This window comes from Sapajus apella, unplaced genomic scaffold (genome assembly GCF_009761245.1).
Source record: "Sapajus apella isolate SASKATOON/1434 unplaced genomic scaffold, GSC_monkey_1.0 scaffold33, whole genome shotgun sequence".
Classification (NCBI taxonomy): domain Eukaryota; kingdom Metazoa; phylum Chordata; class Mammalia; order Primates; family Cebidae; genus Sapajus; species Sapajus apella.
In genome coordinates this window covers 1,424,809-1,436,897 of record NW_022436973.1, presented here as the reverse complement: position 1 = coordinate 1,436,897, position 12,089 = coordinate 1,424,809, and the positions used below count along the sequence as shown (strand labels likewise).

The following is a 12,089-nucleotide window of genomic DNA, read 5'->3' as shown; positions in this document are numbered from 1 at the left end:
TACTGTGGCAGATAACAGGATCAACCTTACAGGATTGTGAGAATTAAATGAGACAATGCATAAAATACACAGAGCACAGTGCCTGGCACGTAGTGGACACCTGACACCTAGCAGCTGCTATTCTTGTGTTTATACTATTGCCAGTGGATCCAAACAGTGTTCAAATTCCCTCCCCAACATTCCCACTGTGGGATCCCATCTCTCCCTGAATTCTGTCAAGTGATGTAGACTTTGACACCTCACTGAGAAACTAAAAAGTTAAAAAGTTCTTTTTCTATGGATTTAAAATCTATGTCCTTTAAACTTTAACTGGATAGGTCTTAGATAGATCATGAGAGATACAAAAATATGACTAACTCCTCCTGCATGTAAGAATTATTCAAATATTTCTAAAATGCCAACGCAATCCCTCTGAGTTTTTCCAACACATATGCATCTAAATATGGCTGTTACAGTCCTATCACATGAAAGGCTATCAGTTAAACACCAAGTATCTTGAGAGTAATTTCTCCAGGTCTCTTGCTCCATCCTTCACAAGAGTAGGCTTTTAATTCAATTTTGGTCATTTCTGTCTCAACACACAATGAAGAGATGTCCCACAGAGGTCAAATCCAGTGCAATACAGGGAATAATTTTCCAAGGTTGAGCACCACTGATCATGAAACAGACAGTTTCAAGAGGTAAGGTAACAATCTTCCTGCCACAGGAGGTATAAAAGGAAAGGATAAACTTCAACTTAGGCTGGGCATCATGGCTCACGCCTGTAATTCCAACACTTTGGGAGGCCAAGGTGGCAGATCACTTGAGCCCAGGAACTGAGACCAGCCTGGGCAACATGGTGACACGCCATCTCTACAAAAATTACAAAAATTAGCCACGTGTGGTGGTATGTACCTGTGCTACCCAGCAGGCTAAGATGGGAAGATCACTTGAGCCCAGAGGTAGAGGCTGCAGTGAGCCAAGATCACGCCACTGAACTCCAGCCTTGGTGACAGAGTGAGACCCAGTCTCAAAAAAAGAAAGAAAGAAAAAAGAAAGAAAGAAAGAAAGAAAGAAAAGAAATACAAGCCCCAAACCCCAATGCCCCAAACTTAGAAGTGTTTTAGAGTTCATGTAGAACAAATTCCATTTTGATAGCATCCTCTTGGAAACATGAATCTCATGATCTAGATGTAGACTTCACAGAAGAACGATAGATGCCACACTCAAACAAGGACAATTTGAGGAGTGTTTATTTATAAAAGGTGACAGGTGTATAGGGATCACAATATAATACATCAGCAGGAGAGCTGTTTATAACCGATGGGACCAGAGGAATAAATAGAGGACGCAGTAACCAGAGCGCAAAAGAAGAGAGCTATGGAGAGGAGGCAACCTGAACAGAAGCAGCGGCTTTCTCTGGAAAGGTCCAGCCAGTCACAGACAACCTCACAGGGAGAGACCCAGAGGTAAAAATACCCTGACTGTACCTCACGCCCCTCCTCTGATCCCCTGTGGCAGCTCTCTCCAGCTGAATCGAACAACAAGCCAGAGGTGGCAAGTGATCTTTATGACAGACTTCACACAAAACACACTCTGGAAACAGAGAGCACAGTAGAGGAAGGTGGAGAGGGGAACTGGATCCAGGATTCCCGACCAAGAAGAGAAAAGTTGCCTTTTTCTGAGACAGTGTCCCACTCCGTCACCTAGGCTGGAGTACAGTGGTGCAATCGGCTCACAGCAGCCTCTGCCTCCCAGGCTCAAGCAATCCTCATGCCTCAGCCTCCAAAGTAGCTGGGACTACAGATGCCCCCCACCGAGGCCAGCTAATTTTTTGTATATTAGTAGAGGTGGGGTTTCACCATGTGGTGCAGGGTGATCTTGAACTCCAGAGCTTCGGCAATCCATTCACCTTGACCTCCCAGAGTGCTAGGATTACAGGCATGGGCCACTGCACTTGGCCAAGAAAAGTTTCTTTATACTCCTTGTTATGGCCATAATTTGAAGAAACGCACAGCCTAAAATGGAATTCCTCATTCACTAAATTTTCCTTTTTTAAGTTAGCTTGGGGAAAGAAAGGCACTCAGGAACAGGAATGCATCTTTTGGTTACAATGCTTTGGCCACAGGCGCACTGTTTTACCAGTGAAACAATTCCAGGTAGACATACAACAAGAAATAAAGCATTGGATCGGTCAGGCAATCGGGCAGGGGAACGCCAACGAAAGAAAAATGAGCAATTCTGCAGCTGATGACATTTCAAAATTTTATTCTTCATTTATTATCAAAAAGAAGTGTGTTTAAAAATGTATATGTGACCTTCTTAATCATAAATTTGAAAAGATATATAGCAGATTCTTTGCCTCTATCTGAGCTCTGCTGACGTTGTCCCAGCAGGAAATAAAAGGAAATCTGATAAGAGAGTTAACTTTAAAACTATAAATGAGTAGTTGGAGGCTTTGATATTTCCTTGGGGGCAGAACTCTCAACCAATCTCATTCCATTCAGGGTAAAGTAATATGGAAAGTGTTGTCTCAGGCACAGATCATTGGTTTTCAAAGAAATAATAAGAATAAAAAAAGCCTTGCTGCTTTTAAGAAAAATGGCATTTTATAGAAATGTTTGGTAGCTCTGAACACCTGTATTACAGAAAGAAAAACTAAGCCTCCCCAAAACACATATTTAAAAATTGGAAAGCTGACTGAATTGTAAAAATCAGATATATTACATCCTTAGTATTTAGCTGATGGTTGACGCTGTATGATCATGGTGATGATAATGTCACACAATAATTTTAATGTATGGACAGATGTTTTGGCAATTGGCAAAGACAGCTACAAAGTGGAAATGGAGGGGATATACGTGGAAGAAAATAAAACCCAAAGCCACAGTTTGGGGATCTATAGCTATTCTTTCAGAATTCTGAATTTAAGTTTTAAAAAGCCCTCTCAGTAACACAGAAAAATTGATATTCATCTCCATAGCCAAGTAATTTAATTTATCTTTTTTTTTTTTTTGAGACTGAGTCTCACTCTATCATGCAGGCTGGACTGCAGTGGTATGATCTCGGCTCACTGCAACCTCCACCTCCTGGGTTCAAGCGATTCTCCTGCCTCGGCTTCCTGAGTAGCTGGAATTACAGGCGCACACCACCACACCCAGCTATTTTTTATTTTATTTTATTTTTACTAGGGACAGGGTTTCACCCTATTGGCCAGGCTGGTCTCCATCTCTTGACCTTGTGATCCACCCGCCTCGACCTTCCAGAGCGTTGGGATTACAGGCGTGAGCCACCACACCTGGCCCCTCTTATATTTTTATCTCAACAAAAGAGAAACCCAAAACTGTGAACTGGGCAGACAAGACCCTTAAACTACGAACGAGACTGCAACTCAGTCTTATGCTCTGTACGCAACATTATCCTCGCGTTTCGGAAAACATCAACTACCCCCTCCCACCACACTATTCCTCAATACTCTGTATTGCTTGATGCGTCCCTCTTCTCTGCTGGTCACCTCCTCCTTATCCTCCAAGGCTCAATGTAAGTGTCACATCTCCTCGGAGGCTTCTCCCTGCTCCTCTACACAGAATTATAATTTTCTCCTCTTGCTTGACTCATCCATTGAACGTGTACATGTATCAGTCTCTGCTAAATGCTAGAAGATCATGTCTTTTTGACCTTAATCCTCATAGATCATGAAGACTAATGGCAAAGACAGGCATTAAACAGATAAATACAGAGATAAACACAAAAACCACAAAGATGACAAACACCAAGAAAAAAATACTTGTTGCTATGTAAGAGCCAGAGCCTGGTTTGAACCCTGGCAGCAGATCAGGGAGGGTTTTGGTGCCATGTCAGCTAAGCACTTGTTGAGTCAAAATGCAGTGATTCAACTCTTTCACCCACTCTGACAAGAACCTCTTGGGAGAAGGGCTTTTGACTCTTTGCACCTACTCCAATGTATTGCTGAGTGTCTGGCACATGGCTCAATAAATTTGTTTCACATATACTTAAAAGTCTGCAATTTGAAGTGTAGAAAAGATGGTCCTCTTACTCTGAACACAAATAACCACTTTAGAAGTAGATACATGCAAAGAAAGAGAAGAAAACACCTGCATAAAATTAGCTAGTGACCTGGAATATTTGTAACTAGAAACATTTTGGTTGGTAACTTAGCATTTTCTTCTTGGAATGTTTACAGAATTAACAGAATGTTCATGGAAGTCAGAGGTTTTCCACCAGAACCCACAAAATATTTGCAGCTATAGCATGATAGAGAAGGAAAAAAAAAAGGTCGGGTGCAGTGGCTCATGCCTGTAATCCCAGCACTTTGGGAGGCCAAGGTTGGCAGATCATGAGAACAGGAGATTGAGACCATCCTGGCCAACATGGTGAAACTCGGTCTCTACTAAAAATATCAAAATTAGCTGGGCGTGGTGGTGTGCACCTGTAGTACCAGCTACTCGGGAGGCTGAGGCAGGAGAATCACTTGAACCCGGAAGGTGGAGGTTGCAGTGAGCCAAGATCGTGCCACTACACTCCAGCCTGGCAACAGAGGAAGACTCTGTCTCAAAAAAAAAAAAAAAAAAAAAAAAAAAGAAAAGAAAAGAAAATCTCATACTATAGTCACATGATTTGTGGGATGATCATATAATTCACAGAATCCTCAGAGCCTTCAAAACCCAAACACTTATGACTTTCTGAATTGGGGATTTTCTTTTCTCTAGTTGCTCTGAGATTTTTGCCAACTGGGTCACACAATTTCGCCAGCAGGGGGTACCAAAAGCTGATAAAAAGAGAGTATGCGTAAGCCTGTTTACTCCTTTGCAGGAACATTTCCAAAGCTGAAGAATGTTTTAAGACACAGCAATCTAAAGTTTACCGCTTCTGACAGGTGAGGACAGGGTGACGTGGCCATAGCTCTCGGCATTTTCCCTCTAACGGATCACTTTGAGCTCTCTCTGACCTTTGCTTGTTAGCTGAGTGAGGGGTAGGTGGCAGGGGATATGCCCAGGATGGACCGTGAGTCCTGCGATTTATTCCAAGTGCCACTCTTTACAAGGGATACTGGCAGGTAGAATGGCTCATGGGAGAGGAATGAAAAGCTGTTAAAAATGCAGAAATCATGCTACTAGAGGAAGAGTTTGTGGACTGTCTAGGGATATTCCTCATGGAGAGGGAATACAAAGCAATTTTCATGTACCTGATGACTGGGTCTATGTGGCCCCATAGACAGAATGAGGACCAGGATGGCTTGATGCAACAAAGAAATTTCTGACAAAGTAGAACTGCTTAGGTCTCCTTTGGAAGTACCTAATGCCTGAATTCCCCTCCCCAGTTTTTCTTGTTTGGCAATCTTCTCTTCACCTTTTAAGGCCCAACTCAAATGTCCGCTGCTCTTTAGAAGTCTTTGCCTCCTTCCCAAAGTTAGAAGTTTCTCTTTGCTCATTAATTTGTTGGACAAATAGCTAATGAGCAACTACTTTGAATCTGTGGCTGTCAGAAGGAAGGCAATGATGATATGAAAAACAAGACCTGAATCCTGCCCTGTTGGGCTTTTGCGAGTATTAAGCTCCCCACTCTTGGAGAAGTTCAAGTAGAAACTGGGAAAACACTTAGAAAAGAGATGGCGGAGGAAACCAGGATTCAGACTCTGCAAAACCCTTGAATCTGTTTGGGGCTTGGGACAGGACAATCCAGCCAATTGGTGAGGGCAGGAGTCTTCAGGGTTCTACCTCGTGTTTTTCCCATACCCACTCTCCTGGGGAGACACTGATCAGGCTCTCTTCCCCTTCCCCATAGGGCTCCTCCTCTCGGCTATCCTCCATTGCAATCTCCAAACTTTTATGGGAAATCACAGAGACTGATACCTTGGAGTCAGAGAGAGATCTCAGCCATGGGAAGTGGACCAAAACACACACACACACACACACACACACACACACACACACACACACGTGAGGCCCTGCTCCTTCTAAAAGCTAGCATTACCCTCTTTGAATCTAGGATTCTTTGCTGGCATGACTAGATCTCAGCTTAAAGTTACGCATTGCAACTGTAAGGGAACCACAGCATCCTCTCATTTCACAGACGACAACACTGAGGCCTGGACAGAGTAGTCCCTTAGCTAAGATGCACCGCATGGAGGATACAAGCCCTGCCTTGGCCTTTCAGCTCAGGACACCTGTTCCACATTCCTCTACCCTTCTAGGGATTTGCCCCGAAGGGCAAATTCAGTCTGTGCTACACGCAATTCCAGTGTCTTACAAATGCAGCAAAACGTTATTAATCTATGCCCCCACTGACTCCGAATTACTGTAATTGAGGCAAAGGCTGAGCTACATCACAAAAGAATCAATGGTGTAAACAGGGATATGGATGTACGTCAAATTTAAAGGAGAATGCACGGTTTTCCCTCCTATCAGGAGGCAGGACTGCAGAGCAGTTAATATACTGGCTGTGGTGCCAGACAGCCTGGCATCAAAATCTGGCTCCATGTCAGACTAGCTGTGCGAGCTCTTGCAAGTTACTCAGCCCTCTGCATGCCAGTTTCCTCCTGTCTGTAAAACACAGATTAGAGTAGTACTTCCTCGTAAGATGGTTGGGAGGATTAAATGGCATACTGCTGGTAAAGTACTTTGCCCAAGGCATGCACACAGTAAGCATTCAATAAATGCTCTCTGCTATGATCATATTTTAAATACAAAAAAAAATCCATGTTAGTTTAAATAACATCATTATTTATTAAATATAAATACTTTAAAACAGATGCCCTGAATAATGGCCTTTCTTTAAAAATTACCAGTGAGATTCTAATTTAATTGGTCTGGCCTGGGCAGCTGGGCGTTTAGAAGCTCTCCGGGTGATTATAATGTGCCACCAGCTTGAGCACCACTGATGTGGAACAGTTCTCCACGTGTGGTTTCCTGGACCAGCAGCATCAGCTTCACCTGGGGATGTATTAGCAATGCAGCTTCACTGACGCCACCCCGACCTACGGAATCAGACACTCTGGATGATCAATAAGCCCTCCAAGCAATTCACCTGCATGCCAGAGTTTGAGAACCACTGAAGCAGGTGGACCCACTCTTCAGCAGGTCTGTATTAATAGTTTCATTCCTGAAAAAATGGAACACTAGGAGGTAGGAGACCTGGGTGCTGGGTCCACATCTCTAAATATCTCACTGAGTTGCCAAGAACACACCCTTTCCCCTTTCTGGGTATTGATTTCACTACAGCGGGGAGTTGGCGTCTAAGAATCATGGCAAGAACTGATGCTTTTAAAATGATTGTTATGGATTGAATTGTGTTTCACCCACTCTCTGGCTGCAAAAGATACGTTGAAGTCCTAACCCATTGTACCTGTCAGTGTAACCTTATTTGGAAATGGGGTCTTTGCAGATGTAACCAACTTAAACTGTGGTCACTAGGGTGGCTCTGATTCCCATATGACTGATGTCCTTACAAGAAGAGGGAAATTGGGACAGAAGTGCCCTGGAAGAATGCCACATGACAACAAAGGCAGAGACTGGAGTGATGAGCCATAAGCCAAGGAACACCCAGGATTGGTGGGCACCCCTAGCTGCCAGGAAGAGGCATGGCAGGATTCTACTTAGAGTCTCGGAGGGAGCCTGGCCCCTCCAACACCTTGATTTTGGATTTAGAGCCTCTAAAATTATGAGAGAACGAATTTTGGTTGTTTTAGGTCACCTAGTTTGTGGGACATTGGTACAGTAGCCTGAGGAAACTAATAAAAGGACCATAAAAGAGTTGAGTCCTAAATTAGTGTTATTTATTTAATAAACATTTATATAGTACTTATTCCACGCCAGCCACTATTCAAGGCTTTTATAAACAGGGTGTTAAGTTCTTTAATTCTGCTAATAACAATATGAGGCTGGGAGTGTTATTATTACCATTTTACAGAGGAAAGAAAGGAGGCAGAGAGAGTTGAAATAGCCCATGGAAGGCCTCCTCCAAGGCTTTCAGAGGCAGAGCTAGGATTCAAACCCTGGCAGTCAGGCTTCTAAATGTTCTCTAAGATTCCCTGTTATGTGATGCTTAGGCAAAAAGCCACCACCTATCTCCCCCTCGTCTTAAAGCTTTCTCAGCTGACTGTTTTCTCCCCAGGCAAACACACACTCACACAAACGCACACATGTGCATAGACAGCTGCAGCCAGAAAACTCACTCACAACACTCATATCCTGCAGGCAATGAGCATCCTGTGTGCTCATTACCTCTGTTGGGTACCAATTCTGGGGCATAGCTGGTGGGTCCTTTCCCTCCTACCCCATCACCCTGGTCTAGGGCTTCTTTGTGAATCCCTCAGAATCGCAAAGTTACAGAAGCAGCAGCAGCAACAGATGTCATCACAATTTGACAGGCCAAGGGACTTGGCCTTTTACTTCCCTCCCTCTTCTGTCTTGCTGTCCACGTCTGTGCCTCTACCTGTCAATCTCTGCTTCTTTATTCTGCCTGTGGCTACCTCTCTGGCCTGGATGAGCTCTCCTACCAATCACACTGTTTCCACTTAGGCCATAGTCAGACCCTGTTGGACCATTCTCTGGATCTGGCAGTGAAATCAGAGCAGCAGAAGGCCTGAAACAGAGGCGAGGCCCTCTTCCCTCTGGGCACATGGCCACACTGGCCCTTGGGCCCTAACGCAGAACCCAGTAGGAACAGCATTGACTTTGGAGCCAGACTGCCCAGGTTGAAATCCTGGCTCCATGATTTATTAGTTGTATAGTCTTGGGCAATTACTAAACCTCTCTATAACTCAGTTTCCTCATCTGTCAAATAGGGATAATTATAATGAATTCTCTTAACAATGCTTTGAGGTAGATACTAACTTACAAATATGAAAGTTCTTAACTAGAATCTGTCACCTGCCAAATAAACTCTACATAAGCATTTGTTACATCATAGGTGATAAGAAGGGAAAAAGTGCTTAAAAGTAGAGTGTGACCATAATTCATGGTTCAGACAATGGGAGCTGCCCTGAATGAATGTTCTCTGAGCCATGAAACCCTGGGCTGGGCAGATGGCCCCTCCGTTCTTGGTGTTGCAGAAATACCATGGGCTTTGGCCCTAGACTGACTTGGCTCCAAACAACTGTGTAATCATGATCAAGTCTCCATTTCTATGACTCTGTGAAACTCAATTTTCTCGTCTAGAACATAGAATTGGACATACCCTAATTTGCCAAGTTACTCTGATGATTAGAAATGATACATGATGACAGTTCCCTAGCATGGTCTTTGGCATATAAAGATATTCAACAAATGCTAGTTCTTTTTTAGCCCCTTTCCTTACCCCAGCAACCTGCATGACTTTTTCCTTGCTTTATTTGATCTGCTTCCAGAGATGAACACTCCAGGGAACCAAGGGGACTGCCTTTTCCTCTCAGTAGTTCCATCTTGCTCCACCCATATCCTGCTCATACCACCAAAAACAAAACCAGACGCTGGGGCAGATGCTCTTCCCCTATTTATGGTTTTACCTTCAGTTTCACATCATTAAAAGTCATAGACGTTTGGATTCTCCAGGCTGGAAGGGCCCTCAGGGTCCTCCCAGTCATTTTCTCACCCTAGCTAGGAGACCTCTTACAGCACCCCCAGCCAGCGGATATCCAGCCCCTGATTGCCAAATTCTAGCAACCCAAACTCCACCTCTGTGGGCAGCTCCTTACCAGTAGTGCAGTTCCCTATACAGGGGCATTCCTTATTGAGCTGAGGCTGAGCTGAACTCTGTCCCCTGAAGGCCTCACCCTTTGGATGCCCCTCCTCGGTCTGTCTGCTGTATCCCAACAAAGCCTGTATGTGGACAGATGGATGATCACGAATCCTTCCAGCTTTCTCCTAAACAATCTCCTCCAAGCAGTGTCTCCTGGTTGCTGAGGTTCTATGTCTATTTCTTCACAGCTGAGCGAACTTCCTCCTGCATTCCACACTCACATGCCCACACCTCTTCTCAGATTTTGAACCAGGACTCCAGAGTGGTCTGCCTCTCACCAGCTCACAATGGCCTCCTCTCACCCTGACCCCACTGTAGACCTTCAATCACCAACCAGAAACATCTCCTTACTGAATGGCCAACCCATGGGGCTACTGCCCTGCTAGACTGTAACCACAAGGACAGCAATCGTGTTAGCCTTGTTCACTACCAACTCCCACGAGCCTTACACAGATTTTGGAACAAGCAGATATCCTGTAAAGACTGTTGAATTAATGTATTAAGAGATGATCACAAATCCTACAAATCCCAATTAAATCATTACTTCTTCCAGGAAGCCTTTTCTGATCTCTGCCTGACAGGGCACGCCTTGCTTCTGTTTTGTATCCTAGTCATTTGCCTATTTTCTCTCATCACTCTTCATTATAATCCATGTACATAATATACATATTTGTATATGGTGTTTGTATTTCCTTTAGCACATAGTTCAGTACTTGCTACTGTGTTGTAGAACTTTAAACATGTTTATGGAATGAATAAATTGAGTGACGCTTTCCTTTTTTTATTGTTTCACTGTCTGATATTTGAGCTTCCTCATGTCTAAAACTTGGCCCTTTTCATCAATTTCTGCACCAAATTTCTGTACTGAAGCAGGGTCCTACTTACTATTCTACAAGTTGGCTTTCTTCCGCTGGTAGTGCATGGCAATGATTCTCACACTTGAGTGTGCATCAGAATCACCTTGTTAATGAGGCGTTGTTGTTCTCCATCATCAGAGTTTCTGATTTGGTAAGTCTGGAGGAAGTGTGAAAACTATGCATTTCCAAGTTCTTAGGAGATTCTGGGTTCTAGATTTAGAGAACTACTGATCTATGCAATGTCATCCTCTGTCCAGAAGGGAACACACACTATTTATCTTCCATCTTTTCTTCATCAGTCACCTCAAACATTACATCCAGGCCGGGTGCAGTGGCTCATGCATGTAATCCCAGCACTATAGGAGGCTGAGGAGGGTGAAGCACCTGAGGTCAGGAGTTCGAGACCAGCCTGGCCAACATGGCAAAACCCTGTCTCTAGTAAAATACAAAAATTAGCCAGGCATGGTGGCGGACACCTGTAATCCTAGCTACTTGGGAGGCTGAGGCATGAGAATCATTTGAACCCGGGAGACAGAGGTCGCAATGAGCCGAGGTCATGCCCTTGCACTCCAGCCTAGGGGACAGAGTGAGACTTTGTCTCAAAAGAAACCACATAAAACGTTATATCCATCCCCCACTCCACCCCAAAACTGTAGATGAGCATAAGACCTTCTATCCTTTAATCCATGTTTCCCATTTTCCTAGAATTTTAGCCTAAGGAAATAATAAGGAAAACATACATGTATTGTGTAGGTAACGCTGGAAACACCACTTACTCTACGCTAGGATTTCTCAGCGTCAACACTGTTGGAATTTTGGGCCAGATAATTATTTGCTATGTGTATGTTGGGGAATTACCTGGTGCACTGCAAGAAACTTAGTAGCATCCTCCTTGATTTCCACTTTCTAGATGCCAATAGTTCCCCCTACTCCCAGGTGTGTCAATAAAATCATCTCTAGACATTGCCAAATGTTTTTTGGGGGACGGACAGAATTGCTCCTACTACTGGCATAGTTAGGTAAATGCAATAGTTTAACATTTAGCAGATACTACTTTGTCTTTAGTATCTTTAAAATAGCTTTAATTTTCACAATGCTACAAGGTAATGATTATTTCTTTTATTTTATAGATGAGGAATTCAGGGCTCAGAAGGGTTAATCCCAAACTCATAAAACAAGTAAACGGAACAGGTGGGATTTGAGCCCAGCTCTTCAGCCTGCAGAGAGCATGCTCTCCTCCTCTCCCGACTTGGCTGCCTTTAATAGCAAACGATCAGTTAAAGCATCGTAAATGTCTAACAATAGGGAACTGGTTCAGTAAATTATGGTGTATCCTCTGGATGGAATATTATGCAGCTATTAAATTGACAGAGGGCCATTAAAAATGAAAACTATGTAACAATATGGAAAAATGCTAACTGGATTACATTAAGTTAAAAAATACTAGAAAATAAAAATGTGTCTACACTGTGATTATAATGATGAGGAAGTATATCTATGTGCGGATGGCTCATG

General features: G+C 43.5%; 1 protein-coding gene across 13 annotated transcripts in view; it reads right to left on the bottom strand.

Moving 5' to 3' along the window:
- Window positions 1-12,089, bottom strand: part of PTPRT (protein tyrosine phosphatase receptor type T) — a 1,128,767-nt gene that overhangs the window by 130,040 nt on the left and 986,638 nt on the right. The gene's annotated exons all lie outside the window — the stretch shown is intronic.